The following is a 25652-nucleotide window of genomic DNA, read 5'->3' on the forward strand; positions in this document are numbered from 1 at the left end:
AGGAAACTACACTGTAAAAGACAACAGCACGCAGTGTTCCTAATTGGTCTCCCTCCCAAGTACTGACTGCGCTTGACGCTGCTTAATTTCGGTGATCGGACGAGAACCGGTGTTTTCAGCGTGATATGGCCGTTGCCGAGAACTGTGGTTAATTATTCGAATTAAAAACTAATTAGACAAATTACCCTTCTGCATTTTTTGAAAAAATAAAAAAAGAAACTCTGTTTGCTTTTCTCATATCTGTTGGATTTTAAAAAAGGAAACTAAAGTGTAAAAGACAACGTCACGTAGTGTTCCTAGGTGGTCTCCCTCCCAAGTACTGACTGCGCTCGACGCTGCTTAACTTCAGTGATCGGACGAGAACCGGTGTTTTCAGCGTGATATGGCCGTTGCCGAGAACTTTAGTTAATAAGTCGAATTTAAAACTAATTAGACAAATTACCCTTCTCCATGTTTTTTTTAAAAAAAAGAAACTCTCTCTGCTTTTCTCATATCTGTTGGATTTTAAAAAAGGAAACTAAAGTGTAAAAGACAACGGCACGCAGTGTTCCTAAGTGGTCTCTCTCCCAAGTACTGACTGCGCTCGACGCTTCTTAACTTCGGTGATCGGACGAGAACCGGTGTTTTCAGCGTGATATGGCCGTTGCCGAGAACTGTGGTTAATTATTCGAATTAAAAACTAATTAGACAAATTACCCTTCTGCATTTTTTGAAAAAATAAAAAAAGAAACTCTGTTTGCTTTTCTCATATCTGTTGGATTTTAAAAAAGGAAACTAAAGTGTAAAAGACAACGTCACGTAGTGTTCCTAGGTGGTCTCCCTCCCAAGTACTGACTGCGCTCGACGCTGCTTAACTTCGGTGATCGGACGAGAACCGGTGTTTTCAGCGTGATATGGCTGTTGCCGAGAACTTTAGTTAGTTATTCGAGTTTAAAACTAGTTTGACAAATTACCCTTCTGCATGTTTGAAAAAAAAGAAACTCTGTTTGCTTTTCCCATATCTGGTGGATTTTAAAAAAGGAAACTACACTGTAAAAGACAACGGCACGCTGTGTTCCTAATTGGTCTCCCTCCCAAGTACTGACTGCGCTTGACGCTGCTTAATTTCGGTGATCGGACGAGAACCGGTGTTTTCAGCGTGATATGGCCGTTGCCGAGAACTGTGGTTAATTATTCGAATTAAAAACTAATTAGACAAATTACCCTTCTGCATTTTTTGAAAAAATAAAAAAAGAAACTCTGTTTGCTTTTCTCATATCTGTTGGATTTTAAAAAAGGAAACTAAAGTGTAAAAGACAACGTCACGTAGTGTTCCTAGGTGGTCTCCCTCCCAAGTACTGACTGCGCTCGACGCTGCTTCACTTCAGTGATCGGACGAGAACCGGTGTCTTCAGCGTGATATGGCCGTTGCCGAGAACTTTAGTTAATAAGTCGAATTTAAAACTAATTAGACAAATTACCCTTCTCCATGTTTTTTTTTAAAAAAAAGAAACTCTCTCTGCTTTTCTCATATCTGTTGGATTTTAAAAAAGGAAACTAAAGTGTAAAAGACAACGGCACGCAGTGTTCCTAAGTGGTCTCTCTCCCAAGTACTGACTGCGCTCGACGCTTCTTAACTTCGGTGATCGGACGAGAACCGGTGTTTTCAGCGTGATATGGCCGTTGCCGAGAACTGTGGTTAATTATTCGAATTAAAAACTAATTAGACAAATTACCCTTCTGCATTTTTTGAAAAAATAAAAAAAGAAACTCTGTTTGCTTTTCTCATATCTGTTGGATTTTAAAAAAGGAAACTAAAGTGTAAAAGACAACGTCACGTAGTGTTGCTAGGTGGTCTCCCTCCCAAGTACTGACTGCGCTCGACGCTGCTTAACTTCAGTGATCGGACGAGAACCGGTGTTTTCAGCGCGATATGGCCGTTGCCGAGAACTTTAGTTAATAAGTCGAATTTAAAACTAATTAGACAAATTACCCTTCTCCATGTTTTTTTTTAAAAAAAAGAAACTCTCTGCTTTTCTCATATCTGTTGGATTTTAAAAAAGGAAACTAAAGTGTAAAAGACAACGTCACGTAGTGTTCCTAGGTGGTCTCCCTCCCAAGTACTGACTGCGCTCGACGCTGCTTAACTTCGGTGATCGGACGAGAACCGGTGTTTTCAGCGTGATATGGCTGTTGCCGAGAACTTTAGTTAGTTATTCGAGTTTAAAACTAGTTTGACAAATTACCCTTCTGCATGTTTGAAAAAAAAGAAACTCTGTTTGCTTTTCCCATATCTGGTGGATTTTAAAAAAGGAAACTACACTGTAAAAGACAACGGCACGCTGTGTTCCTAATTGGTCTCCCTCCCAAGTACTGACTGCGCTTGACGCTGCTTAATTTCGGTGATCGGACGAGAACCGGTGTTTTCAGCGTGATATGGCCGTTGCCGAGAACTGTGGTTAATTATTCGAATTAAAAACTAATTAGACAAATTACCCTTCTGCATTTTTTGAAAAAATAAAAAAAGAAACTCTGTTTGCTTTTCTCATATCTGTTGGATTTTAAAAAAGGAAACTAAAGTGTAAAAGACAACGTCACGTAGTGTTCCTAGGTGGTCTCCCTCCCAAGTACTGACTGCGCTCGACGCTGCTTAACTTCGGTGATCGGACGAGAACCGGTGTTTTCAGCGTGATATGGCTGTTGCCGAGAACTTTAGTTAGTTATTCGAGTTTAAAACTAGTTTGACAAATTACCCTTCTGCATGTTTGAAAAAAAAGAAACTCTGTTTGCTTTTCCCATATCTGGTGGATTTTAAAAAAGGAAACTACACTGTAAAAGACAACGGCACGCTGTGTTCCTAATTGGTCTCCCTCCCAAGTACTGACTGCGCTTGACGCTGCTTAATTTCGGTGATCGGACGAGAACCGGTGTTTTCAGCGTGATATGGCCGTTGCCGAGAACTGTGGTTAATTATTCGAATTAAAAACTAATTAGACAAATTACCCTTCTGCATTTTTTGAAAAAATAAAAAAAGAAACTCTGTTTGCTTTTCTCATATCTGTTGGATTTTAAAAAAGGAAACTAAAGTGTAAAAGACAACGTCACGTAGTGTTCCTAGGTGGTCTCCCTCCCAAGTACTGACTGCGCTCGACGCTGCTTCACTTCAGTGATCGGACGAGAACCGGTGTCTTCAGCGTGATATGGCCGTTGCCGAGAACTTTAGTTAATAAGTCGAATTTAAAACTAATTAGACAAATTACCCTTCTCCATGTTTTTTTTTAAAAAAAAAGAAACTCTCTCTGCTTTTCTCATATCTGTTGGATTTTAAAAAAGGAAACTAAAGTGTAAAAGACAACGGCACGCAGTGTTCCTAAGTGGTCTCTCTCCCAAGTACTGACTGCGCTCGACGCTTCTTAACTTCGGTGATCGGACGAGAACCGGTGTTTTCAGCGTGATATGGCCGTTGCCGAGAACTGTGGTTAATTATTCGAATTAAAAACTAATTAGACAAATTACCCTTCTGCATTTTTTGAAAAAATAAAAAAAGAAACTCTGTTTGCTTTTCTCATATCTGTTGGATTTTAAAAAAGGAAACTAAAGTGTAAAAGACAACGTCACGTAGTGTTGCTAGGTGGTCTCCCTCCCAAGTACTGACTGCGCTCGACGCTGCTTAACTTCAGTGATCGGACGAGAACCGGTGTTTTCAGCGTGATATGGCCGTTGCCGAGAACTTCAGTTAATAAGTCGAATTTAAAACTAATTAGACAAATTACCCTTCTCCATGTTTTTTTTTAAAAAAAAGAAACTCTCTGCTTTTCTCATATCTGTTGGATTTTAAAAAAGGAAACTAAAGTGTAAAAGACAACGGCACGCAGTGTTCCTAAGTGGTCTCCCTCCCAAGTACTGACTGCGCTCGACGCTGCTTAACTTCGGTGATCGGACGAGAACCGGTGTTTTCAGCGTGATATGGCCGTTGCCAAGAACTTTAGTTAATAAGTCGAATTTAAAACTAATTAGACAAATTACCCTTCTCCATGTTTTTTTTTAAAAAAAAGAAACTCTCTCTGCTTTTCTTATATCTGTTGGATTTTAAAAAAGGAAACTAAAGTGTAAAAGACAACGGCACGCAGTGTTCCTAAGTGGTCTCCCTCCCAAGTACTGACTGCGCTCGACGCTGCTTAACTTCGGTGATCGGACGAGAACCGGTGTTTTCAGCGTGATATGGCCGTTGCCGAGAACTGTGGTTAATTATTCGAATTAAAAACTAATTAGACAAATTACCCTTCTGCATTTTTTCAAAAAATAAAAACAGAAACTCTGTTTGCTTTTCTCATATCTGTTGGATTTTAAAAAAGGAAACTAAAGTGTAAAAGACAACGTCACGTAGTGTTCCTAGGTGGTCTCCCTCCCAAGTACTGACTGCGCTCGACGCTGCTTAACTTCGGTGATCGGACGAGAACCGGTGTTTTCAGCGTGATATGGCCGTTGCCGAGAACTTTAGTTAATAAGTCGAATTTAAAACTAATTAGACAAATTACCCTTCTCCATGTTTTTTTTTTAAAAAAAAGAAACTCTCTCTGCTTTTCTCATATCTGTTGGATTTTAAAAAAGGAAACTAAAGTGTAAAAGACAACGGCACGCAGTGTTCCTAAGTGGTCTCTCTCCCAAGTACTGACTGCGCTCGACGCTTCTTAACTTCGGTGATCGGACGAGAACCGGTGTTTTCAGCGTGATATGGCCGTTGCCGAGAACTGTGGTTAATTATTCGAATTAAAAACTAATTAGACAAATTACCCTTCTGCATTTTTTGAAAAAATAAAAAAAGAAACTCTGTTTGCTTTTCTCATATCTGTTGGATTTTAAAAAAGGAAACTAAAGTGTAAAAGACAACGTCACGTAGTGTTGCTAGGTGGTCTCCCTCCCAAGTACTGACTGCGCTCGACGCTGCTTAACTTCAGTGATCGGACGAGAACCGGTGTTTTCAGCGTGATATGGCCGTTGCCGAGAACTTTAGTTAATAAGTCGAATTTAAAACTAATTAGACAAATTACCCTTCTCCATGTTTTTTTTTAAAAAAAAGAAACTCTCTGCTTTTCTCATATCTGTTGGATTTTAAAAAAGGAAACTAAAGTGTAAAAGACAACGGCACGCAGTGTTCCTAAGTGGTCTCCCTCCCAAGTACTGACTGCGCTCGACGCTGCTTAACTTCGGTGATCGGACGAGAACCGGTGTTTTCAGCGTGATATGGCCGTTGCCAAGAACTTTAGTTAATAAGTCGAATTTAAAACTAATTAGACAAATTACCCTTCTCCATGTTTTTTTTTAAAAAAGAAAGAAACTCTCTCTGCTTTTCTTATATCTGTTGGATTTTAAAAAAGGAAACTAAAGTGTAAAAGACAACGGCACGCAGTGTTCCTAAGTGGTCTCCCTCCCAAGTACTGACTGCGCTCGACGCTGCTTAACTTCGGTGATCGGACGAGAACCGGTGTTTTCAGCGTGATATGGCCGTTGCCGAGAACTGTGGTTAATTATTCGAATTAAAAACTAATTAGACAAATTACCCTTCTGCATTTTTTCAAAAAATAAAAACAGAAACTCTGTTTGCTTTTCTCATATCTGTTGGATTTTAAAAAAGGAAACTAAAGTGTAAAAGACAACGTCACGTAGTGTTCCTAGGTGGTCTCCCTCCCAAGTACTGACTGCGCTCGACGCTGCTTAACTTCGGTGATCGGACGAGAACCGGTGTTTTCAGCGTGATATGGCCGTTGCCGAGAACTGTGGTTAATTATTCGAATTAAAAACTAATTAGACACCTTACCCTTCTGCATTTTTTCAAAAAATAAAAAAATAAACTCTGTTTCCTTTTCTCATATCTGGAGGATTTTAAAAAAAGGGAACTAAACTGTAAAAGACAACGTCACATAGTGTTCCTACGTGTTCTCCCTCCCAAATACTGACTGCGCTCGACGCTGCTTAACTTCAGTGATCGGACGAGAACCGGTGTTTTCAGCGTGATATGGCCGTTGCCGAGAACTTTAGTTAATAATTCGAATTTAAAACTAATTAGACAAATTACCCTTCTCCATGTTTTTTTTTAAAAAAAGAAACTCTCTTTTCTTTTCTCATATCTGTTGGATTTTAAAAAAGGAAACTAAAGTGTAAAAGACAACGTCACGTAGTGTTCCTAAGTGGTCTCCCTCCCAAGTACTGACTGCGCTCGACGCTGCTTAACTTCAGTGATCGGACGAGAACCGGTGTTTTCAGCGTGATATGGCCATTGCCGAGAACTTTAGTTAATAAGTCGAATTTAAAACTAATTAGACAAATTACCCTTCTCCATGTTTTTTTTTTAAAAAAAGAAACTCTCTGCTTTTCGCATATCTGTTGGATTTTAAAAAAGGAAACTAAGGTGTAAAAGACAACGGCACGCAGTGTTCCTAAGTGGTCTCCCTCCCAAGTACTGACTGCGCTCGACGCTGCTTAACTTCGGTGATCGGACGAGAACCGGTGTTTTCAGCGTGATATGGCCGTTGCCGAGAACTGTGGTTAATTATTCGAATTAAAAACTAATTAGACAAATTACCCTTCTGCATTTTTTCAAAAAATAAAAAAAGAAACTCTGTTTGCTTTTCTCATATCTGTTGGATTTTAAAAAAGGAAACTAAAGTGTAAAAGACAACGTCACGTAGTGTTCCTAGGTGGTCTCCCTCCCAAGTACTGACTGCGCTCGACGCTGCTTAACTTCGGTGATCGGACGAGAACCGGTGTTTTCAGCGTGATATGGCCGTTGCCGAGAACTTTAGTTAATAAGTCGAATTTAAAACTAATGAGACAAATTACCCTTCTCCATGTTTTTTTTTAAAAAAAAGAAACTCTCTGCTTTTCGCATATCTGTTTGATTTTAAAAAAGGAAACTAAGGTGTAAAAGACAACGGCACGCAGTGTTCCTAAGTGGTCTCCCTCCCAAGTACTGACTGCGCTCGACGCTGCTTAACTTCGGTGATCGGACGAGAACCGGTGTTTTCAGCGTGATATGGCCGTTGCCGAGAACTTTAGTTAATAATTCGAATTTAAAACTTATTAGACAAATTACCCTTCTCCATGTTATTTTAAAAAAAGAAACTCTCTTTGCTTTTCTCATATCTGTTGGATTTTAAAAAAGGAAACTAAAGTGTAAAAGACAACGGCACGCAGTGTTCCTAAGTGGTCTCTCTCCCAAGTACTGACTGCGCTCGACGCTTCTTAACTTCGGTGATCGGACGAGAACCGGTGTTTTCAGGGTGATATGGCCGTTGCCGAGAACTGTGGTTAGTTATTCGAATTTAAAACTAATTAGACAAATTACCCTTCTGCATGGTTGAAAAAAAAGAAACTCTGTTTGCTTTTCCCATATCTGGTGGATTTTAAAAAAGGAAACTAAACTGTAAAAGACAACGGCACGCAGTGTTCCTAATTGGTCTCCCTCCCAAGTACTGACTGCGCTTGACGCTGCTTAATTTCGGTGATCGGACGAGAACCGGTGTTTTCAGCGTGATATGGCCGTTGCCGAGAACTGTGGTTAACTATTCGAATTAAAAACTAATTAGACAAATTACCCTTCTGCATTTTTTCAAAAAATAAAAAAAGAAACTCTGTTTGCTTTTCTCATATCTGTTGGATTTTAAAAAAGGAAACTAAAGTGTAAAAGACAACGTCATCTAGTGTTCCTAGGTGGTCTCCCTCCCAAGTACTGACTGCGCTCGACGCTGCTTAACTTCAGTGATCGGACGAGAACCGGTGTTTTCAGCGTGATATGGCCGTTGCCGAGAACTTTAGTTAATAAGTCGAATTTAAAACTAATTAGACAAATTACCCTTCTCCATGTTTTTTTTTAAAAAGAAACTCTCTCTGGTTTTCTCATATCTGTTGGATTTTAAAAAATGAAACTAAAGTGTAAAAGACAACGGCACGCAGTGTTCCTAAGTGGTCTCCCTCCCAAGTACTGTCTGCGCTCGACGCTGCTTAACTTCGGTGATCGGACGAAAACCGGTGTTTTCAGCGTGATATGGCCGTTGCCGAGAACTTTAGTTAATTATTTGATTTAAAAACTAATTAGACAAATTACCCTTCTCCATGTTTTTTTTTTAAAAAAAGAAACTCTCTCTGCTTTTCTCATATCTGTTGGATTTTAAAAAAGGGAACTAAACTGTAAAAGACAACGTCACATAGTGTTCCTACGTGGTCTCCCTCCCAAGTACTGACTGCGCTCGATGCTGCTTAACTTCAGTGATCGGACGAAAACCGGTGTTTTCAGCGTGATATGGCCGTTGCCGAGAACTTTAGTTAATTATTCGAATTAAAAACTAATTAGACAAATTACCCTTCTCCATGTTTTTTTTTTAAAAAAAGAAACTCTCTCTGCTTTTCTCATATCTGTTGGATTTTAAAAAAGGAAACTAAAGTGTAAAAGACAACGGCACGCAGTGTTCCTAAGTGGTCTCCCTCCCAAGTACTGACTGCGCTCGACGCTGCTTAACTTCGGTGATCGGACGAGAACCGGTGTTTTCAGCGTGATATGGCCGTTGCCGAGAACTTTAGTTAATAAGTCGAATTTAAAACTAATTAGACAAATTACCCTTCTCCATGTTTTTTTTAAAAAAAAAGAAACTCTCTGCTTTTCGCATATCTGTTGGATTTTAAAAAAGGAAACTAAGGTGTAAAAGACAACGGCACGCAGTGTTCCTAAGTGGTCTCCCTCCCAAGTACTGACTGCGCTCGACGCTGCTTAACTTCGGTGATCGGACGAGAACTGGTGTTTTCAGCGTGATATGGCCGTTGCCGAGAACTTTAGTTAATAATTCGAATTTAAAACTTATTAGACAAATTACCCTTCTCCATGTTATTTTAAAAAAAGAAACTCTCTTTGCTTTTCTCATATCTGTTGGATTTTAAAAAAGGAAACTAAAGTGTAAAAGACAACGGCACGCAGTGTTCCTAAGTGGTCTCTCTCCCAAGTACTGACTGCGCTCGACGCTTCTTAACTTCGGTGATCGGACGAGAACCGGTGTTTTCAGGGTGATATGGCCGTTGCCGAGAACTGTGGTTAGTTATTCGAATTTAAAACTAATTAGACAAATTACCCTTCTGCATGGTTGAAAAAAAAGAAACTATGTTTGCTTTTCCCATATCTGGTGGATTTTAAAAAAGGAAACTAAACTGTAAAAGACAACGGCACGCAGTGTTCCTAATTGGTCTCCCTCCCAAGTACTGACTGCGCTTGACGCTGCTTAATTTCGGTGATCGGACGAGAACCGGTGTTTTCAGCGTGATATGGCCGTTGCCGAGAACTGTGGTTAACTATTCGAATTAAAAACTAATTAGACAAATTACCCTTCTGCATTTTTTCAAAAAATAAAAAAAGAAACTCTGTTTGCTTTTCTCATATCTGTTGGATTTTAAAAAAGGAAACTAAAGTGTAAAAGACAACGTCATCTAGTGTTCCTAGGTGGTCTCCCTCCCAAGTACTGACTGCGCTCGACGCTGCTTAACTTCAGTGATCGGACGAGAACCGGTGTTTTCAGCGTGATTAGGCCGTTGCCGAGAACTTTAGTTAATAAGTCGAATTTAAAACTAATTAGACAAATTACCCTTCTCCATGTTTTTTTTTAAAAAGAAACTCTCTCTGGTTTTCTCATATCTGTTGGATTTTAAAAAATGAAACTAAAGTGTAAAAGACAACGGCACGCAGTGTTCCTAAGTGGTCTCCCTCCCAAGTACTGTCTGCGCTCGACGCTGCTTAACTTCGGTGATCGGACGAAAACCGGTGTTTTCAGCGTGATATGGCCGTTGCCGAGAACTTTAGTTAATTATTCGATTTAAAAACTAATTAGACAAATTACCCTTCTCCATGTTTTTTTTTTAAAAAAAAGAAACTCTCTCTGCTTTTCTCATATCTGTTGGATTTTAAAAAAGGGAACTAAACTGTAAAAGACAACGTCACATAGTGTTCCTACGTGGTCTCCCTCCCAAGTACTGACTGCGCTCGATGCTGCTTAACTTCGGTGATCGGACGAGAACCGGTGTTTTCAGCGTGATATGGCCTTTGCCAAGAACTTTAGTTAATAAGTCGAATTTAAAACTAATTAGACAAATTACCCTTCTCCATGTTTTTTTTTAAAAAAAAGAAACTCTCTCTGGTTTTCTCATACCTGTTGGATTTTAAAAAAGGAAACTAAAGTGTAAAAGACAACGGCACGCAGTGTTCCTAAGTGGTCTCCCTCCCCAGTACTGACTGCGCTCGACGCTGCTTAACTTCGGTGATCGGACGAGAACCGGTGTTTTCAGCGTGATATGGCCGTTGCCGAGAACTGTGGTTAATTATTCGAATTAAAAACTAATTAGACAACTTACCCTTCTGCATTTTTTCAAAAAATAAAAAAAGAAACTCTGTTTCCTTTTCTCATATCAGGAGGATTTTAAAAAAGGGAACTAAACTGTAAAAGACAACGTCACATAGTGTTCCTACGTGGTCTCCCTCCCAAGTACTGACTGCGCTCTACGCTGCTTAACTTCAGTGATCGGACGAGAACCGGTGTTTTCAGCGTGATATGGCCGTTGCCGAGAACTTTAGTTAATTATTCGATTTAAAAACTAATTAGACAAATTACCTTTCTCCATGTTTTTTTTTTAAAAAAAAGAAACTCTCTCTGCTTTTCTCATATCTGTTGGATTTTAAAAAAGGGAACTAAACTGTAAAAGACAACGTCACATAGTGTTCCTACGTGGTCTCCCTCCCAAGTACTGACTGCGCTCGATGCTGCTTAACTTCGGTGATCGGACGAGAACCGGTGTTTTCAGCGTGATATGGCCTTTGCCAAGAACTTTAGTTAATAAGTCGAATTTAAAACTAATTAGACAAATTACCCTTCTCCATGTTTTTTTTTAAAAAAAAGAAACTCTCTCTGGTTTTCTCATACCTGTTGGATTTTAAAAAAGGAAACTAAAGTGTAAAAGACAACGGCACGCAGTGTTCCTAAGTGGTCTCCCTCCCCAGTACTGACTGCGCTCGACGCTGCTTAACTTCGGTGATCGGACGAGAACCGGTGTTTTCAGCGTGATATGGCCGTTGCCGAGAACTGTGGTTAATTATTCGAATTAAAAACTAATTAGACAACTTACCCTTCTGCATTTTTTCAAAAAATAAAAAAAGAAACTCTGTTTCCTTTTCTCATATCAGGAGGATTTTAAAAAAGGGAACTAAACTGTAAAAGACAACGTCACATAGTGTTCCTACGTGGTCTCCCTCCCAAGTACTGACTGCGCTCTACGCTGCTTAACTTCAGTGATCGGACGAGAACCGGTGTTTTCAGCGTGATATGGCCGTTGCCGAGAACTGTGGTTAATTATTCGAATTAAAAACTAATTAGACAAATTACCCTTCTCCATGTTTTTTTAAAAAAAAAGAAACTCTCTTTTCTTTTCTCATATCTGTTGGATTTTAAAAAAGGAAACTAAAGTGTAAAAGACAACGTCACGTAGTGTTCCTAAGTGGTCTCCCTCCCAAGTACTGACTGCGCTCGACGCTGCTTAACTTCAGTGATCGGACGAGAACGGGGTTTTCAGCGTGATATGGCCGTTGCCGAGAACTTTAGTTAATAAGTCGAATTTAAAACTAATTAGACAAATTACCCTTCTCCATGTTTTTTTTTTTAAAAAAAAACTCTCTCTGCTTTTCGCATATCTGTTGGATTTTAAAAAAGGAAACTACACTGTAAAAGACAACGGCACGCAGTGTTCCTAAGTGGTCTCCCTCCCAAGTACTGACTGCGCTCGACGCTGCTTAACTTCGGTGATCGGACGAGAACCGGTGTTTTCAGCGTGATATGGCCGTTGCCGAGAACTTTAGTTAGTTATTCGAATTTAAAACTAATTTGACAAATTACCCTTCTGCATGTTTGAAAAAAAAGAAACTCTGTTTGCTTTTCTCATATCTGGTGGATTTTAAAAAAGGAAACTACACTGTAAAAGACAACGGCACGCAGTGTTCCTAAGTGGTCTCCCTCCCAAGTACTGACTGCGCTCGACGCTGCTTAACTTCGGTGATCGGACGAGAACCGGTGTTTTCAGCAAGATATGGCCGTTGCCGAGAACTTTAGTTAGTTATTCGAATTTAAAACTAATTTGACAAATTACCCTTCTGCATGTTTGAAAAAAAAGAAACTCTGTTTGCTTTTCTCATATCTGGTGGATTTTAAAAAAGGAAACTACACTGTAAAAGACAACGGCACGCAGTGTTCCTAAGTGGTCTCCCTCCCAAGTACTGACTGCGCTCGACGCTGCTTAACTTCGGTGATTGGACGAGAACTGGTGTTTTCAGCGTGATATGGCCGTTGCCGAGAACTTTAGTTAATAATTCGAATTTAAAACTTATTAGACAATTTACCCTTCTCCATGTTTTTTTAAAAAAAAAGAAACTCTCTTTGCTTTTCTCATATCTGTTGGATTTTAAAAAACGAAACTAAAGTGTAAAAGACAACGGCACGCAGTGTTCCTAAGTGGTCTCCCTCCCAAGTACTGACTGCGCTCGACGCTGCTTAACTTCGGTGATCGCACGAGAACCGGTGTTTTCAGCGTGATATGGCCGTTGCCGAAAACTCTGGTTAGTTATTCGAATTTAAAACTAATTAGACAAAATACCCTTCTGCATGTTTTCAAAAAATAAAAAAAAGAAACTCTGTTTGCTTTTCTCATATCTGGTGGATTTTAAAAAAGGAAACTTAACTGTAAAAGACAACGGCACGCAGTGTTCCTAAGTGGTCTCCCTCCCAAGTACTAATTGCGCTCGACGCTGCTTAACGTCGGTGATCGGACGAGAACCGGTGTTTTCAGCGTGATATGGCCGTTGCCGAGAACTGTAGTTAGTTATTCGAATTTAAAACTTATTTGACAAATTACCCTTCTGCATGTTTGAAAGATAAGAAACTCTTTTTGCTTTTCTCATATCTGGTGGATTTTAAAAAAGGAAACTACACTGTAAAAGACAACGGCACGCAGTGTTCCTAAGTGGTCTCCCTCCCAAGTACTGACTGCGCTCGACGCTGCTTAACTCCGGTGATTGGACGAGAACCGGTGTTTTCAGCGTGATATGGCCGTTGCCGAGAACTTTAGTTAGTTATTCGAATTTAAAACTAATTTGACAAATTACCCTTCTGCATGTTTGAAAAAAAAGAAACTCTGTTTGCTTTTCTCATATCTGGTGGATTTTAAAAAAGGAAACTACACTGTAAAAGACAACGGCACGCAGTGTTCCTAATTGGTCTCCCTCCCAAGTACTGACTGCGCTTGACGCTGCTTAATTTCGGTGATCGGACGAGAACCGGTGTTTTCAGCGTGATATGGCCGTCGCCGAGATATTAAGTTAATTATTCGAATTTAAAACTAATTTGACAAATTACCCTTCTGCATGTTTGAAAGAAAAGAAACTCTGTTTGCTTTTCTCATATCTGGTGGATTTTAAAAAAGGAAACTAAACTGTAAAAGACAACGGCACGCAGTGTTCCTAAGTGGTCTCCCTCCCAAGTACTGACTGCGCTCGACGCTGCTTAACTTCGCTGATTGGACGAGAACCGGTGTTTTCAGCGTGATATGGCCGTTGCCGAGACCTGGAGTTAGCTATTCGAATTTAAAACTTATTTGACAAATTACCCTTCTGCATGTTTGAAAGATAAGAAACTCTGTTTGCTTTTCTCATATCTGGTGGATTTTAAAAAAGGAAACTACACTGTAAAAGACAACGGCACGCAGTGTTCCTAAGTGGTCTCCCTCCCAAGTACTGACTGCGCTCGACGCTGCTTAACTTCGGTGATTGGACGAGAACCGGTGTTTTCAGCGTGATATGGCCGTTGCCGAGAGCTTTAGTTAGTTATTCGAATTTAAAACTAATTTGACAAATTACCCTTCTGCATGTTTGAAAGATAAGAAACTCTGTTTGCTTTTCTCATATCTGGTGGATTTTAAAAAAGGAAACTACACTGTAAAAGACAACGGCACGCAGTGTTCCTAAGTGGTCTCCCTCCCAAGTACTGACTGCGCTCGACGCTTCTTAACTTCGGTGATCGGACGAGAACCGGTGTTTTCAGCGTGATATGGCCGTTGCCGAGAACTGTGGTTAGTTATTCGAATTTAAAACTAATTAGACAAATTACCCTTCTGCATGTTTTCAAAAAATAAAAAAAAGAAACTCTGTTTGCTTTTCTCATATCTGGTGGATTTTAAAAAAGGAAACTACACTGTAAAAGACAACGGCACGCAGTGTTCCTAAGTGGTCTCCCTCCCAAGTACTGACTGCGCTCGACGCTGCTTAACTTCGGTGATCGGACGAGAACCGGTGTTTTCAGCGTGATAAGGCCGTTGCCGAGAACTTTAGTTAGTTATTCGAATTTAAAACTAATTTGACAAATTACCCTTCTGCATGTTTTCAAAAAATAAAAAAAGAAACTCTGTTTGCTTTTCTCATATCTGGTGGATTTTAAAAAAGGAAACTACACTGTAAAAGACAACGGCACGCAGTGTTCCTAAGTGGTCTCCCTCCCAAGTACTGACTGCGCTCGACGCTGCTTAACTTCGGTGATCGGACGAGAACCGGTGTTTTCAGCGTGATATGGCCGTTGCCGAGAACTTTAGTTAGTTATTCGAATTTAAAACTAATTTGACAAATTACCCTTCTGCATGTTTGAAAAAAAAGAAACTCTGTTTGCTTTTCTCATATCTGGTGGATTTTAAAAAAGGAAACTACACTGTAAAAGACAACGGCACGCAGTGTTCCTAAGTGGTCTCCCTCCCAAGTACTGACTGCGCTCGACGCTGCTTAACTTCGGTGATCGGACGAGAACTGGTGTTTTCAGCGTGATATGGCCGTTGCCGAGAACTTTAGTTAATAATTCGAATTTAAAACTTATTAGACAATTTACCCTTCTCCATGTTTTTTTAAAAAAAAGAAACTCTCTTTGCTTTTCTCATATCTGTTGGATTTTAAAAAACGAAACTAAAGTGTAAAAGACAACGGCACGCAGTGTTCCTAAGTGGTCTCCCTCCCAAGTACTGACTGCGCTCGACGCTGCTTAACTTCGGTGATCGGACGAGAACCGGTGTTTTCAGCGTGATATGGCCGTTGCCGAAAACTGTGGTTAGCTATTCGAATTTAAAACTAATTAGACAAAATACCCTTCTGCATGTTTTCAAAAAATAAAAAAAAGAAACTCTGTTTGCTTTTCTCATATCTGGTGGATTTTAAAAAAGGAAACTTAACTGTAAAAGACAACGGCACGCAGTGTTCCTAAGTGGTCTCCCTCCCAAGTACTAATTGCGCTCGACGCTGCTTAACGTTGGTGATCGGACGAGAACCGGTGTTTTCAGCGTGATATGGCCGTTGCCGAGAACTGTAGTTAGTTATTCGAATTTAAAACTTATTTGACAAATTACCCTTCTGCATGTTTGAAAGATAAGAAACTCTGTTTGCTTTTCTCATATCTGGTGGATTTTAAAAAAGGAAACTACACTGTAAAAGACAACGGCACGCAGTGTTCCTAAGTGGTCTCCCTCCCAAGTACTGACTGCGCTCGACGCTGCTTAACTTCGGTGATTGGACGAGAACCGGTGTTTTCAGCGTGATATGGCCGTTGCCGAGAACTTTAGTTAGTTATTCGAATTTAAAACTAATTTGACAAATTACCCTTCTGCATGTTTGAAAAAAAAAAAACTGTTTGCTTTTCTCATATCTGGTGGATTTTAAAAAAGGAAACTACACTGTAAAAGACAACGGCACGCAGTGTTCCTAAGTGGTCTCCCTCCCAAGTACTGACTGCGCTCGACGCTGCTTAACTTCGGTGATTGGACGAGAACCGGTGTTTTCAGCGTGATATGGCCGTTGCCGAGAACTTTAGTTAGTTATTCGAATTTAAAACTAATTTGACAAATTACCCTTCTGCATGTTTGAAAGAAAAGAAAATCTGTTTGCTTTTCTCATATCTGGTGGATTTTAAAAAAGGAAACTACACTGTAAAAGACAACGGCACGCAGTGTTCCTAAGTGGTCTCCCTCCCAAGTACTGACTGCGCTCGACGCTGCTTAACTTCGGTGATTGGACGAGAACCGGTGTTTTCAGCGTGATATGGCCGTTGCCGTGAACTTTAGTTAGTTATTAGAATTTAAAACTAATTTGACAAATTACCCTTCTGCATGTTTGAAAAAAAAAGAAACTCTGTTTGCTTTTCTCATATCTGGTGGATTTTAAAAAAGGAAACTACACTGTAAAAGACAACGGCACGCAGTGTTCCTAATTGGTCTCCCTCCCAAGTACTGACTGCGCTTGACGCTGCTTAATTTCGGTGATCGGACGAGAACCGGTGTTTTCAGCGTGATATGGCCGTTGCCGAGAACTGTGGTTAGTTATTCGAATTTAAAACTAATTAGACAAATTACCCTTCTGCATGTTTTCAAAAAATAAAACAAGTTGGGAAAACCAAAATATTACCTCTCCGTGTCGAGAAGACTATCACTACCCCCTTATACAACCTAAATATGTATCTATCGCTTTTTATTGCTTTGCAACCGCAGGAAGTTTATTTTAAAATAGTAAATTGTTCAAACGTTTTCAATATCTCTAACTTGCATGTGGAAACTACTCTCTCGCTATACTCCAACAATTTTCTTGGTCTGCAAGTATGATTGGTAACATTTCTCCATATCAAAGCCATAGATATAGTAAAACAATAAAGGGTCTAGATCCACTTCCCTGGGTTAGGCTTAACGAAAAAACGCGGTAGTGACAATTAGCGAGCAGACAACCACGATTTTCTAGGGGTAGCCGTATAAAACGCCATATGTCGAGTGAAACTAGAGGTGAAAATTATTTACTCTCACTTAAAATTTCAATTTGGCCTCACGCGATATTAGAATTTGGCGTAACAGCTATGTTCGAGTATCGCTGAAGGTTATTTAGTCCACGGCTAGGAGTTTTACTAAAAATAACTACTTGAGTCCGATAAATTTCCAGGTGTGTTATTTTTACATACTGACAACACAAAAGGCAAGCCAAGCAGCATAGAAACTACTATTGGAATGGAAAGAAAACTATTCCAGTTAAGCAGCTATGGTTGTCTACACGAGAATACTTTATTTCCTTTCTTAAGACGTCTTAAAACTTTCCTCGAATAATTTAAGGTTATTTAACATAAGGGTTACATTTTTATATAGGCCTACTGCTCAGTGTTTACCTCAGTAATTAAGACGTCCATTTTCAACTCAAACATTTTATTTAAGCGCTGACTTCCCTAAACCTAACAATAACATCGTGAATCATATCCCCTGTGATATCACTATATGTTGGCATTTTCACGAAATTTCTAGGATTCACCAACCTTGGTAATCCAACTTTATCCGTGAAGTGCCCGCATCTGTGTATCACAGCTGGATTCTGAAACATCAAACTTAGCGACGAAGTATTTAATATTTTCCAATGTAGAGTATCACATTCCGTGTGATATCACCCTATATAGGTAATTCCACGGAAGTTCTAGGATTCACCAACCTTGGAAATCCAACTTTATCCGTGAAAAACCCACATCTGTGAATCACACCTAATATAGAGTATCATATCCCGTATGATAACACCACTTGTAGGTTATTCCCACGGAAGTTCTAGGATTCACCAACCTTGGAAATCCAACTTTATCCGTGAAAAGCCTGCATCTGTGTCTCACACCTGGGATATGAACCCCCGAACTCTACATAACATTTGTCATTTCTTTTATACAGTATATCATATTTAAATGTCCCCTTTCTCTAACTTACATTACAACGAACAACAAGTAAATCTGCTTAAAAGTTAATTTGAATCAAAAAAACCCACTTGTACGTGGGAAAAAAGATTCTGGGAAAACCCACATGGGGAAAAAACCATTAACATATATCAACATTTAACATTGTCATAATTGTTTTCAATACACAACGTCGTATTAAAAGATTGCGATGCTTTTTCGAAATGAAAGGCTCAGTAGACTTTAACGATTGTCCAGAGAATGAAAGACGTCTCCAGAATTTCACGTATGTGGAGAGATTGATAAACGTAATGCTTCATTAGGCTTTCAAACGTTAAGAACAAACCTTGTAAAGAATGGAGTTTATTAATTGAGAAACAGGTTTTCAATGACACCATTTACCCGTTCTAAGAATGGATGCAATAACGCACATCTTCACCAACTCGGGAGTTTTGTCTACAATTAAAGGTTTAGATATTTTTCACCAATTTCTAGCTTGAAAAACAAAATGGATATAAAGATAGACATTAAGCGAAAAAGAGTTCACCTACATGGTTAAGCATAATTGAAATTTACCTTGAAAACCAAAATCGTAATCGATTTGGTTAGCTATGTCATTTAACTACGAGAGAGGGGATGACTAACGACCCTTCAGTAGGATCAGTACATTTCCTATATGCTCCCGTCGCTAGAACGAATCAGGATTACATATATTGGAAGTAGAACCGAAAACTGAACATCCGTGAATGGTAAGCGAACTGTAGATAATGCAATTAGTGAAAAGCCATGATACATTATGTAATCTTACCCCAACAATTTTCAAATACTTGCTTACGATCATTTTTTACGGTGCGATTCCTTGCGTCACAGAGAACTAAAATGTAATTCATCATTTCGATCCTTTTCTACAATGGTAATAAATCCTGTAAACTCTGTCAAATGTGATACCACTTTAATTACCAATTGCCTTTCGGTGGTAATACTAGCAATTCTGCCTCTCTCTCTACAATAGTGATAGATCTTATAAACTGCATGAGTCAAACGTGATTTTACCTTATACTTGCCAATTGTCTATTAAAGGTAACACTGCCAACTCTCTCTCTCTCTCTCTCTCTCTCTCTCTCCTTCATATAACATTTTGAGAAACCCTTTCGGGTCATAAGTTTTTCTCTCTTAATGGTGCATATACCATTTTGAGAAACCCTTTCGGGTCATAAGTTTTTCTCTCTTAATTGTGCAAATACCATTTTGAGAAACCCTTTCGGGTCATGTGTTTTTCTCTCTTAATGGTGCAAATACCATTTTGAGCAACCCTTTCGGGTCATGTGTTTTTCTCTCTTAATGGTGCAAATACCATTTTGAGAAACCCTTTCGGGTCATAAGTTTTTCTCTCTTAATGGTGCATATACCATTTTGAGAAACCCTTTCGGGTCATAAGTTTTTCTCTCTTAATTGTGCAAATACCATTTTGAGAAACCCTTTCGGGTCATGTGTTTTTCACTCTTAATGGTGCAAATACCATTTTGAGCAACCCTTTCGGGTTATAAGTTTTCAATTTCATACGTTTTCAATTTCATACGTTTTCAATTTCATACGTTTTCAATTTCATACGTTTTCACTTTCTTTCATTATGGGACGCCACAATTTCTGATAATCACACATATCAGAAAACAACACTTACAACTTTACAAAGCTCCTAGAGCTAGGATATCTATCAACCAATCATTACGGCTGATAATACAAGGCCTCTAGGACCAGGACTTCCTACCCTTTCGGGTAATTATACAAGGCCTCTAGGACCAGGACTTCCTACCCTTTCGGGTAATTATACAAGGCCTCTAGGACCAGGACTTCCTACCCTTTCGGGTAATTATACAAGGTCTCTAGGACCAGGACATTTTCACTTTCTTTCATTATAGGACTTCCACCGACAATTTAGGCTTAATATAAGACGCCACAATTTCTGATAATCACACATATCAGAAAACAACACTTACAACTTTACAAAGCTCCTAGAGCTAGGGTTTCTATCAACCAATCATTACGGCTGATAATACAAGGCCTCTAGGACCAGGACTTCCTACCCTTTCGGGTAATTATACAAGGCCTCTAGGACCAGGACTTCCTACCCTTTCGGGTAATTATACAAGGCCTCTAGGACCAGGACTTCCTACCCTTTCGGGTAATTATACAAGGCCTCTAGGACCAGGACTTCCTACCCTTTCGGGTACAAAGCTTCTAGGGTTAGGACTTTCACCAACAACTACAGTTTATTATACGACGCCATAACTTTTTTAATAAACACACATATCAGAAAACAACATATCAGTTGACTTTACAGGGCTTTCTCAGATGAAACTGTCACCAAAACTATTCCCTTTTAAAAAAACATATACCTTTATGATATGAATAGTACGTCTCTCTGTAACATGCTTTGTATCTCTCACGGAAAAGCTTGTTTCCGAACGCTAAATCTAACTGGCAATGATAGTCAGTTGATACTTTCTCTTCAAGACCAGGCATAAGAATCATGTCAAACGAATCAAAGAACATTTTCAGTGCGGTTTTGCTTTTAAAAAAATTTATGTTAAAATCTCCCACACAAACTGTCGGAATAGAGGCATCATATCTAATATCGAATAATGGATTAAAATCCTCAAAAACTGATCTCAAACTCGCTCCAGGCGATTTGTACAACAAAACAACAGTCATCGGTTCATTTTCAATGGAAACATCCAACCAGCAACGTTCCACATGCGAATTTCTGAAAGGTCTATCGGTTCGTAAAACCCTATTATCCAAATCGTTAACTACATTTTCTGGTGTATCTTTTAAATAAATAGAAGAACCAAATGCAATTCTACGTGCCGTTCTTGGCAGATAAAAACCACCCACTTCCCTAAAGGATGGCACTTGAAACTCATCATTTTCTTTCTTCCACGTTTCAACAAAGCATAATAACTGGGCATTTCTTATAACGGTGTCTGCTAAAATATCTTCCAAATGTGCGTTTAAGGACTGCACATTGTGAACATAAATATAAACCGGTTCGTTCAAGAACGGTAACGCAATACTCTTCGTATCTCGTAATCTTTTAAGTTCCAATTCAACTTGTTTGTTTTTAGGCGCATTTGGAACTTGAAATTTACCCTCAATATACAAACCAGAGGCGTTTCTCGCTCTACTACAAGCAACGTATAAATGAGCTCTCTCTAATTTCTTTCTTTGATTACAATGCACTACTACAGACGAATACGTATCACCTTGACTCTTGTGTATCGTAATAGCCTCAGAAATGACCAAAGGAAACTGTTTCCTAGAGACCGAAACATTATTTTGCCTCCATTTTCTACTGAATGCCTTAGTAACTTTCTCGACAGGAGTCCAAATCCTGTTAAAGTTATTCTGCTCGTATAACCCATGACTCTTTTGTCTCAACAACTTTCCAACATTAGCATCAACAAACTCAATCCATACCCTAAACGGAATTTGCTCACCCAGTCTATTTTTGCCGTACTCTATTTTTCTTAACCAACCTGTTGCCCCATTTGTAAGTCCGTCAGACGTATCAACATTGTTAGTCATCATGTATCTGGCGCCACATGCGAGCGTTAATTCTTTAGGCAGACCATACGTATCAGACGTTGCCAACGTTTGAACTTGAGAAAGAATGTTATTTCTAACTACGCTAGTAAGATCACCATTTACAACATCTACTGAAACGGAAATAGACTTTTCCGTATTCATGTTTAAAAGCATCTCTTCGTTAAATTGGTTCACTTCAACGTTAGTAGGGAAAAGATGTATCGCTTCTTTTGGCGGTACACGCTCTCTATTCACTTCTAAACTTACAAAAAAGTCAATATCATCCTGATTCATACTTCCCACAGCCATTCTGTTCAAAGCTTCCGCAAATCTTTTGTCATCTTTTTGCCTCATAATTTCTTCAAGCTCTGCAAACTGGAATTCTTCCCATATTGGGTTACCAATTAACGCCGCATAGGGATTGTCAGTATCACTTTGACCTTGAAAAGCGAAATGATCGCGCACTGGTCTAAGTTGGTTAAAATCTCCAACTAACAGTACAGATACACCACCGAAATAATCTGGACAACCCATTATCTCTTGCAATCTCGCGTTAACTCGGTTAAAAACCTTGGCTCCAACCATTGATATTTCGTCAATAATTACCAATTTCACTTGACCATACATCAATCTACAATTGTGAAGAGTTTCACTTTCTAGCCTGGAAATATTCCCGGCAAATTGACTAACCGGTAGACAAAAGGTACTATGCAAAGTAGCGCCACCTATATTAAAGGCAGCCTTGCCCGTAGGTGCGCATCGCAAAACTTTAACTTCCGAGGGATTAGACCCTGGCTGCTTATTGTAAAATCTAGTAACAGCTTCAAATATGGCACTTATCAAAACGCTTTTTCCAACACCAGCGCCACCGGTAACAAATAGCCGTAAAGGCGTTTCCTTGCATTTTAAATGATGCAGAACTTCATAAAATATTTCTTTCTGTTTCACATTCAGCATTCTAACAAGTACATTGTACTCAGAATCATTGACTAACGTCACTGACGGAGCAATAGTTCTTTCCGCATTACCATCAAGAATATCACGGGTAATATTTCCTATAGACTCCTGAACCGTATTAATTAGAAATTCAGAATCTTCGACAATTAAAGATCTATCTATTTCATTTCGATGTTCCAATTCAGGCTGAATATTAGTAAGATCAGCTTCAATAGCTTCACTTTCGAAATCTCGGACAGCCTGTTCAATGGCCGCTTCGTCAATTTCGTTATTAAATTCTTTTCTACATTCCTTTATAATCTCAAGTTTAAGTTCATACTCTGATTTCAGATCCTTTGTCAAAATGTCCCTACTCTCATCGCGCCAAGGCGAGAACAACATTATTTGCTCACGATAATACTGTTCGGGTTCTTTCACTAAATTGAATCTCCGATACCGCATAATTTTAGAATGACCACGTTTTCTAATAAAACCTGAATCATTTTTCAGTTTCAACCATTTACCACATTCAACTTCAAGGTTTTCACTGTCATCAATATGACTTTGGGTTTTCGCAACTCTACGACTTTTGGAAAACTCGTACCACGTCGCAAATTGAGCTAACGTTACTGCCTCTAAATCATTTGGCCTTTGAACATAATGGTCCAACATTCCAGAAGCGAAAACGTCCATACTATCTTCTGACAACTGTTCAAGCTCACTTTTGCTTTTGAGAATATGGACTCGATTTTCGGGCAAATTTGTATTCACGTATATACAGGCCCGACTGCATCTAGAGACTGGAATTTGTAAAACACTATATGCCGCTTCTTGCGCGCTTACCTCGTGCGCATTCAAAAACTGATTTGCTATCACTTTCAACTTTTGCTTTACCGTACATTTATCTGACTGTGCTCGTTTAGCAGCTTCACGCAAAAGCATTGACATGCCACGCTGAGATTTTCCTATATAAGACACAATATACATAACCAGAGCGTAAGGATCAAGTACAAACTGAATGTCCATATTCGCTTGCCAAAGGCGCAAAGTGCACGGGTTGTACGGATTAACCCTAGTATCTTTAGGGTGTCTTTTCAATAAAACAACTTTCTTTTTTATGTCTTAATATATTCCTCTTCACTCATTCGCAACTTTGCCAGCAACTCCTCGAAACTATCTACCCAAAATTCCTTTTCTTTCGATTGCAAAAGTTCATTCAATTTTTTGGAATTCCTCTTACATTTCAGTTCTTCGTCAAGAGTACCGGGTTCTCTTAAACTCGGATCATAAACAATAGTTCTAGGCATGGGAGGAAATGGAATTCCAAAACGACAAACTGAACTGTTATTTACCTTTTTCTTACACGTTGTCGTGTGCTTGTGCATTTGCAAAGACGTTAATAAATCCCCATTATCATCGTTCAATTTACCAGCGCAAGAAATAGCTTTATCAATAAAGTCCTCTACCTCTTTAACATTCGACAAATCATCTTTGAGCTTAGGTGCATCTTTAATCCATATCAACCCATGTTGATGGGGAGACCCTCTTTGCTGTATTTCAACTCTAAAGTAATAATCTTCAATAACACCAAAGGGACCTAGTTTTTGCAAAGCTTTAAGCAGAGCCCGAAAACGGTGGTCAAAATATCTAGCACAAGTAACAGGATCATTCTGAATCAACTTGGCCTTTTCCGAAAAACTTAAATTCCTAATTTCATTGTCCGCTAAGCGTTCTTGACCTGAGGTCACTCTCAGTATGTTCAAAAGCTCAGGCCATTTGCCTTCCGCAGCTGAAAACGTTATAAAAAAGGTAGCCGTACCAAGCTGCCTAATCATAGCCATTAACTCTTTCTGCCTATGCTGCCAATATAAAGGCGAGGACTGCAAATTTTCTAATACTCTAAAACCATCATCCTGCTTAACAATTGAATCGAGCGTACCAGCAGACGATAAAAACCCAGCAGTGTAATTAGAGCCATCTTTTCTCTTGGTTTTTCTCATACACACTTGTATAGATTCACTAACTTTCATTGTTTCCAACTTAACAAAAGCGTAAAACAATTTTGAGACATTCTTGGCACAACGTCGATCAACATTACGAAGCTCCCACTTGGCAATATCCCCAAACCTACCTTTAACCTTAAGGTTTCTCTTCTGACCGACATAAATACTGGGGAATGACAATTCCTCAGCGTCCTCGTCATAGAGCAAAGACATTGGCGTTTGACCTTCACCAGGAGCAAACTTAACATGCATGGTGTTAGTCGGAAGGAAATCGGACAATGACACTAACAACGTGTCTTGATTCCCAACTGGTAATAAATTAACTTCGTTAGCTTCATTGACTTCATTCCACATATCATCGCTATCATTTTCGTTCGCTAAATTCACTGACCCAACTGGGTTTTCCCTTAATATATCATCTTGATTTAACTGACGGTCATTTTCGTCAACAATAAATTCAAGTTCTTCTGGAATTGGATCCAATATATCGACTCTTACAGATATTCCATGCTTAATATACAACGGTGTTTTCACCAAAACCTTAAGAGCTTCGTGCATTTTTTTAGGCCTAACAGTTTCATACAAATATGGTGTGTTATATTGCATTCTCCTCATAAACTCAATTTGAACAGTATCTGTTTCACTAGGTAACCGTGGTAACACTGACACTGTAGACTCTACATTTATAGGAACGTTGACCACGTTTCCCTTAATCCCCCTTTGTTGATCACAACCCAACCTTCTTATTTGCATAAAAGGTATTCGTGGTGAAATTATCCTTTCCTCCAAATTAGACAAATTAGCTAGTTCTGACGGAACTTCAGGAAATTCAAATCCATTTTCTCTGGAAAACTTGGGGATTTCTTTCTTCTTGACAGCTTTATTACAAGCACTACATAAAAATACTTTGTCACCCAATTCACGACCGTGAATCCCAGGAACTGCCAAAAACACTCTAGACTGAACTAAGCTACCCGATGCTTTAAAAAAAAGATTTGAACACCCTTCACATGGCCACGTTGGACCTTCTTTTATGCTTTCAAAATACGTCTGCTCTATAAACACATGATCTGTTCTTCTTTCTGCCACAGACAATCTATTCCTAGAACGTTCAGGGTTCCTAAACTCCACATTTGCACGACTGGCAGCCATACTCAACTGATTTCTAACACGTTCAGCTTCAACGTACCCTGCATCTTGGCGTTTACTAGCCATACCCAACTGATTTCTAACACGTTCAGCTTCAACGTACCCTGCATCTTGGCGTTTACTAGCCATACCCAACTGATTTCTAACACGTTCAGCTTCAACGTACCCTGCATCTTGGCGTTTACTAGCCATACCCAACTGATTT

General features: G+C 39.3%; 1 long non-coding RNA gene, 32 other non-coding genes and 33 pseudogenes across 33 annotated transcripts; all 66 read right to left on the reverse strand.

Annotated features, from left to right (window-relative positions):
* Positions 1-18: 18 nt before the first annotated feature.
* Positions 19-137, reverse strand: LOC149683726 (5S ribosomal RNA; annotated as a pseudogene).
* Positions 138-275: 138 nt separating this feature from the next.
* Positions 276-394, reverse strand: LOC149683727 (5S ribosomal RNA). Its single transcript, XR_016384288.1, has one exon. It is a non-coding gene; the product is annotated as a 5S ribosomal RNA (ribosomal RNA).
* A 135-nt stretch (positions 395-529) lies between these two features.
* LOC149683728 (5S ribosomal RNA) lies at positions 530-648 on the reverse strand (annotated as a pseudogene).
* A 138-nt stretch (positions 649-786) lies between these two features.
* LOC149683729 (5S ribosomal RNA) lies at positions 787-905 on the reverse strand (annotated as a pseudogene).
* Positions 906-1036: 131 nt separating this feature from the next.
* On the reverse strand, positions 1037-1155 carry LOC149683730 (5S ribosomal RNA; annotated as a pseudogene).
* A 138-nt stretch (positions 1156-1293) lies between these two features.
* Positions 1294-1412, reverse strand: LOC149683731 (5S ribosomal RNA; annotated as a pseudogene).
* Positions 1413-1548: 136 nt separating this feature from the next.
* On the reverse strand, positions 1549-1667 carry LOC149683732 (5S ribosomal RNA; annotated as a pseudogene).
* Positions 1668-1805: 138 nt separating this feature from the next.
* Positions 1806-1924, reverse strand: LOC149683733 (5S ribosomal RNA; annotated as a pseudogene).
* A 134-nt stretch (positions 1925-2058) lies between these two features.
* LOC149683734 (5S ribosomal RNA) lies at positions 2059-2177 on the reverse strand (annotated as a pseudogene).
* A 131-nt stretch (positions 2178-2308) lies between these two features.
* Positions 2309-2427, reverse strand: LOC149683735 (5S ribosomal RNA; annotated as a pseudogene).
* A 138-nt stretch (positions 2428-2565) lies between these two features.
* Positions 2566-2684, reverse strand: LOC149683736 (5S ribosomal RNA; annotated as a pseudogene).
* Positions 2685-2815: 131 nt separating this feature from the next.
* Positions 2816-2934, reverse strand: LOC149683737 (5S ribosomal RNA; annotated as a pseudogene).
* Positions 2935-3072: 138 nt separating this feature from the next.
* LOC149683738 (5S ribosomal RNA) lies at positions 3073-3191 on the reverse strand (annotated as a pseudogene).
* Positions 3192-3328: 137 nt separating this feature from the next.
* LOC149683739 (5S ribosomal RNA) lies at positions 3329-3447 on the reverse strand (annotated as a pseudogene).
* A 138-nt stretch (positions 3448-3585) lies between these two features.
* LOC149683740 (5S ribosomal RNA) lies at positions 3586-3704 on the reverse strand (annotated as a pseudogene).
* A 134-nt stretch (positions 3705-3838) lies between these two features.
* On the reverse strand, positions 3839-3957 carry LOC149683741 (5S ribosomal RNA). The gene has a single exon (XR_016384302.1). It is a non-coding gene; the product is annotated as a 5S ribosomal RNA (ribosomal RNA).
* A 136-nt stretch (positions 3958-4093) lies between these two features.
* Positions 4094-4212, reverse strand: LOC149683742 (5S ribosomal RNA). The gene has a single exon (XR_016384303.1). It is a non-coding gene; the product is annotated as a 5S ribosomal RNA (ribosomal RNA).
* A 138-nt stretch (positions 4213-4350) lies between these two features.
* On the reverse strand, positions 4351-4469 carry LOC149683743 (5S ribosomal RNA). Its single transcript, XR_016384230.1, has one exon. It is a non-coding gene; the product is annotated as a 5S ribosomal RNA (ribosomal RNA).
* Positions 4470-4606: 137 nt separating this feature from the next.
* On the reverse strand, positions 4607-4725 carry LOC149683744 (5S ribosomal RNA; annotated as a pseudogene).
* Positions 4726-4863: 138 nt separating this feature from the next.
* On the reverse strand, positions 4864-4982 carry LOC149683745 (5S ribosomal RNA; annotated as a pseudogene).
* A 134-nt stretch (positions 4983-5116) lies between these two features.
* On the reverse strand, positions 5117-5235 carry LOC149683746 (5S ribosomal RNA). The gene has a single exon (XR_016384304.1). It is a non-coding gene; the product is annotated as a 5S ribosomal RNA (ribosomal RNA).
* Positions 5236-5373: 138 nt separating this feature from the next.
* LOC149683747 (5S ribosomal RNA) lies at positions 5374-5492 on the reverse strand. Its single transcript, XR_016384305.1, has one exon. It is a non-coding gene; the product is annotated as a 5S ribosomal RNA (ribosomal RNA).
* A 138-nt stretch (positions 5493-5630) lies between these two features.
* LOC149683748 (5S ribosomal RNA) lies at positions 5631-5749 on the reverse strand. Its single transcript, XR_016384231.1, has one exon. It is a non-coding gene; the product is annotated as a 5S ribosomal RNA (ribosomal RNA).
* A 139-nt stretch (positions 5750-5888) lies between these two features.
* LOC149683749 (5S ribosomal RNA) lies at positions 5889-6007 on the reverse strand (annotated as a pseudogene).
* Positions 6008-6142: 135 nt separating this feature from the next.
* On the reverse strand, positions 6143-6261 carry LOC149683750 (5S ribosomal RNA; annotated as a pseudogene).
* Positions 6262-6395: 134 nt separating this feature from the next.
* Positions 6396-6514, reverse strand: LOC149683751 (5S ribosomal RNA). The gene has a single exon (XR_016384306.1). It is a non-coding gene; the product is annotated as a 5S ribosomal RNA (ribosomal RNA).
* Positions 6515-6652: 138 nt separating this feature from the next.
* LOC149683752 (5S ribosomal RNA) lies at positions 6653-6771 on the reverse strand. Its single transcript, XR_016384232.1, has one exon. It is a non-coding gene; the product is annotated as a 5S ribosomal RNA (ribosomal RNA).
* Positions 6772-6905: 134 nt separating this feature from the next.
* LOC149683753 (5S ribosomal RNA) lies at positions 6906-7024 on the reverse strand. The gene has a single exon (XR_016384307.1). It is a non-coding gene; the product is annotated as a 5S ribosomal RNA (ribosomal RNA).
* A 133-nt stretch (positions 7025-7157) lies between these two features.
* Positions 7158-7276, reverse strand: LOC149683754 (5S ribosomal RNA; annotated as a pseudogene).
* A 131-nt stretch (positions 7277-7407) lies between these two features.
* On the reverse strand, positions 7408-7526 carry LOC149683755 (5S ribosomal RNA; annotated as a pseudogene).
* Positions 7527-7664: 138 nt separating this feature from the next.
* On the reverse strand, positions 7665-7783 carry LOC149683756 (5S ribosomal RNA; annotated as a pseudogene).
* A 133-nt stretch (positions 7784-7916) lies between these two features.
* Positions 7917-8035, reverse strand: LOC149683757 (5S ribosomal RNA). Its single transcript, XR_016384323.1, has one exon. It is a non-coding gene; the product is annotated as a 5S ribosomal RNA (ribosomal RNA).
* A 136-nt stretch (positions 8036-8171) lies between these two features.
* LOC149683758 (5S ribosomal RNA) lies at positions 8172-8290 on the reverse strand (annotated as a pseudogene).
* A 136-nt stretch (positions 8291-8426) lies between these two features.
* LOC149683759 (5S ribosomal RNA) lies at positions 8427-8545 on the reverse strand. The gene has a single exon (XR_016384308.1). It is a non-coding gene; the product is annotated as a 5S ribosomal RNA (ribosomal RNA).
* A 134-nt stretch (positions 8546-8679) lies between these two features.
* LOC149683760 (5S ribosomal RNA) lies at positions 8680-8798 on the reverse strand. Its single transcript, XR_016384325.1, has one exon. It is a non-coding gene; the product is annotated as a 5S ribosomal RNA (ribosomal RNA).
* Positions 8799-8931: 133 nt separating this feature from the next.
* On the reverse strand, positions 8932-9050 carry LOC149683761 (5S ribosomal RNA; annotated as a pseudogene).
* Positions 9051-9181: 131 nt separating this feature from the next.
* LOC149683762 (5S ribosomal RNA) lies at positions 9182-9300 on the reverse strand (annotated as a pseudogene).
* A 138-nt stretch (positions 9301-9438) lies between these two features.
* Positions 9439-9557, reverse strand: LOC149683763 (5S ribosomal RNA; annotated as a pseudogene).
* Positions 9558-9690: 133 nt separating this feature from the next.
* On the reverse strand, positions 9691-9809 carry LOC149683764 (5S ribosomal RNA). The gene has a single exon (XR_016384324.1). It is a non-coding gene; the product is annotated as a 5S ribosomal RNA (ribosomal RNA).
* Positions 9810-9946: 137 nt separating this feature from the next.
* LOC149683765 (5S ribosomal RNA) lies at positions 9947-10065 on the reverse strand (annotated as a pseudogene).
* Positions 10066-10201: 136 nt separating this feature from the next.
* On the reverse strand, positions 10202-10320 carry LOC149683766 (5S ribosomal RNA). Its single transcript, XR_016384223.1, has one exon. It is a non-coding gene; the product is annotated as a 5S ribosomal RNA (ribosomal RNA).
* A 138-nt stretch (positions 10321-10458) lies between these two features.
* LOC149683767 (5S ribosomal RNA) lies at positions 10459-10577 on the reverse strand. The gene has a single exon (XR_016384293.1). It is a non-coding gene; the product is annotated as a 5S ribosomal RNA (ribosomal RNA).
* A 137-nt stretch (positions 10578-10714) lies between these two features.
* On the reverse strand, positions 10715-10833 carry LOC149683768 (5S ribosomal RNA; annotated as a pseudogene).
* Positions 10834-10969: 136 nt separating this feature from the next.
* Positions 10970-11088, reverse strand: LOC149683769 (5S ribosomal RNA). The gene has a single exon (XR_016384299.1). It is a non-coding gene; the product is annotated as a 5S ribosomal RNA (ribosomal RNA).
* Positions 11089-11226: 138 nt separating this feature from the next.
* LOC149683770 (5S ribosomal RNA) lies at positions 11227-11345 on the reverse strand. Its single transcript, XR_016384294.1, has one exon. It is a non-coding gene; the product is annotated as a 5S ribosomal RNA (ribosomal RNA).
* A 135-nt stretch (positions 11346-11480) lies between these two features.
* Positions 11481-11598, reverse strand: LOC149683771 (5S ribosomal RNA; annotated as a pseudogene).
* Positions 11599-11733: 135 nt separating this feature from the next.
* On the reverse strand, positions 11734-11852 carry LOC149683772 (5S ribosomal RNA). The gene has a single exon (XR_016384309.1). It is a non-coding gene; the product is annotated as a 5S ribosomal RNA (ribosomal RNA).
* Positions 11853-11983: 131 nt separating this feature from the next.
* LOC149683773 (5S ribosomal RNA) lies at positions 11984-12102 on the reverse strand. The gene has a single exon (XR_016384318.1). It is a non-coding gene; the product is annotated as a 5S ribosomal RNA (ribosomal RNA).
* Positions 12103-12233: 131 nt separating this feature from the next.
* LOC149683774 (5S ribosomal RNA) lies at positions 12234-12352 on the reverse strand (annotated as a pseudogene).
* Positions 12353-12487: 135 nt separating this feature from the next.
* On the reverse strand, positions 12488-12606 carry LOC149683775 (5S ribosomal RNA). Its single transcript, XR_016384316.1, has one exon. It is a non-coding gene; the product is annotated as a 5S ribosomal RNA (ribosomal RNA).
* Positions 12607-12745: 139 nt separating this feature from the next.
* Positions 12746-12864, reverse strand: LOC149683776 (5S ribosomal RNA). Its single transcript, XR_016384317.1, has one exon. It is a non-coding gene; the product is annotated as a 5S ribosomal RNA (ribosomal RNA).
* Positions 12865-12995: 131 nt separating this feature from the next.
* LOC149683777 (5S ribosomal RNA) lies at positions 12996-13114 on the reverse strand (annotated as a pseudogene).
* Positions 13115-13245: 131 nt separating this feature from the next.
* LOC149683778 (5S ribosomal RNA) lies at positions 13246-13364 on the reverse strand (annotated as a pseudogene).
* Positions 13365-13495: 131 nt separating this feature from the next.
* Positions 13496-13614, reverse strand: LOC149683779 (5S ribosomal RNA; annotated as a pseudogene).
* Positions 13615-13745: 131 nt separating this feature from the next.
* LOC149683780 (5S ribosomal RNA) lies at positions 13746-13864 on the reverse strand. The gene has a single exon (XR_016384264.1). It is a non-coding gene; the product is annotated as a 5S ribosomal RNA (ribosomal RNA).
* Positions 13865-13995: 131 nt separating this feature from the next.
* LOC149683781 (5S ribosomal RNA) lies at positions 13996-14114 on the reverse strand. The gene has a single exon (XR_016384246.1). It is a non-coding gene; the product is annotated as a 5S ribosomal RNA (ribosomal RNA).
* A 139-nt stretch (positions 14115-14253) lies between these two features.
* Positions 14254-14372, reverse strand: LOC149683782 (5S ribosomal RNA). The gene has a single exon (XR_016384320.1). It is a non-coding gene; the product is annotated as a 5S ribosomal RNA (ribosomal RNA).
* Positions 14373-14510: 138 nt separating this feature from the next.
* On the reverse strand, positions 14511-14629 carry LOC149683783 (5S ribosomal RNA). The gene has a single exon (XR_016384311.1). It is a non-coding gene; the product is annotated as a 5S ribosomal RNA (ribosomal RNA).
* Positions 14630-14760: 131 nt separating this feature from the next.
* Positions 14761-14879, reverse strand: LOC149683784 (5S ribosomal RNA). Its single transcript, XR_016384326.1, has one exon. It is a non-coding gene; the product is annotated as a 5S ribosomal RNA (ribosomal RNA).
* Positions 14880-15013: 134 nt separating this feature from the next.
* Positions 15014-15132, reverse strand: LOC149683785 (5S ribosomal RNA). Its single transcript, XR_016384312.1, has one exon. It is a non-coding gene; the product is annotated as a 5S ribosomal RNA (ribosomal RNA).
* Positions 15133-15271: 139 nt separating this feature from the next.
* Positions 15272-15390, reverse strand: LOC149683786 (5S ribosomal RNA). The gene has a single exon (XR_016384289.1). It is a non-coding gene; the product is annotated as a 5S ribosomal RNA (ribosomal RNA).
* A 131-nt stretch (positions 15391-15521) lies between these two features.
* Positions 15522-15640, reverse strand: LOC149683787 (5S ribosomal RNA). Its single transcript, XR_016384265.1, has one exon. It is a non-coding gene; the product is annotated as a 5S ribosomal RNA (ribosomal RNA).
* A 129-nt stretch (positions 15641-15769) lies between these two features.
* On the reverse strand, positions 15770-15888 carry LOC149683788 (5S ribosomal RNA). The gene has a single exon (XR_016384266.1). It is a non-coding gene; the product is annotated as a 5S ribosomal RNA (ribosomal RNA).
* Positions 15889-16019: 131 nt separating this feature from the next.
* LOC149683789 (5S ribosomal RNA) lies at positions 16020-16138 on the reverse strand. The gene has a single exon (XR_016384267.1). It is a non-coding gene; the product is annotated as a 5S ribosomal RNA (ribosomal RNA).
* A 132-nt stretch (positions 16139-16270) lies between these two features.
* LOC149683790 (5S ribosomal RNA) lies at positions 16271-16389 on the reverse strand (annotated as a pseudogene).
* A 548-nt stretch (positions 16390-16937) lies between these two features.
* On the reverse strand, positions 16938-18801 carry LOC149683791 (uncharacterized). The gene is made up of 5 exons (XR_016384169.1): positions 18735-18801; positions 18583-18679; positions 18351-18532; positions 18177-18269; positions 16938-18120 (listed from the first exon to the last, which is right to left on the reverse strand). It is a non-coding gene; the product is annotated as an uncharacterized LOC149683791 (long non-coding RNA).
* Positions 18802-25652: the final 6851 nt, after the last annotated feature.

Source organism: Phalangium opilio, unplaced genomic scaffold (assembly GCF_054372755.1).
Source record: "Phalangium opilio isolate 3A_F unplaced genomic scaffold, DU_Popi_V2 ptg000037l_1, whole genome shotgun sequence".
Classification (NCBI taxonomy): domain Eukaryota; kingdom Metazoa; phylum Arthropoda; class Arachnida; order Opiliones; family Phalangiidae; genus Phalangium; species Phalangium opilio.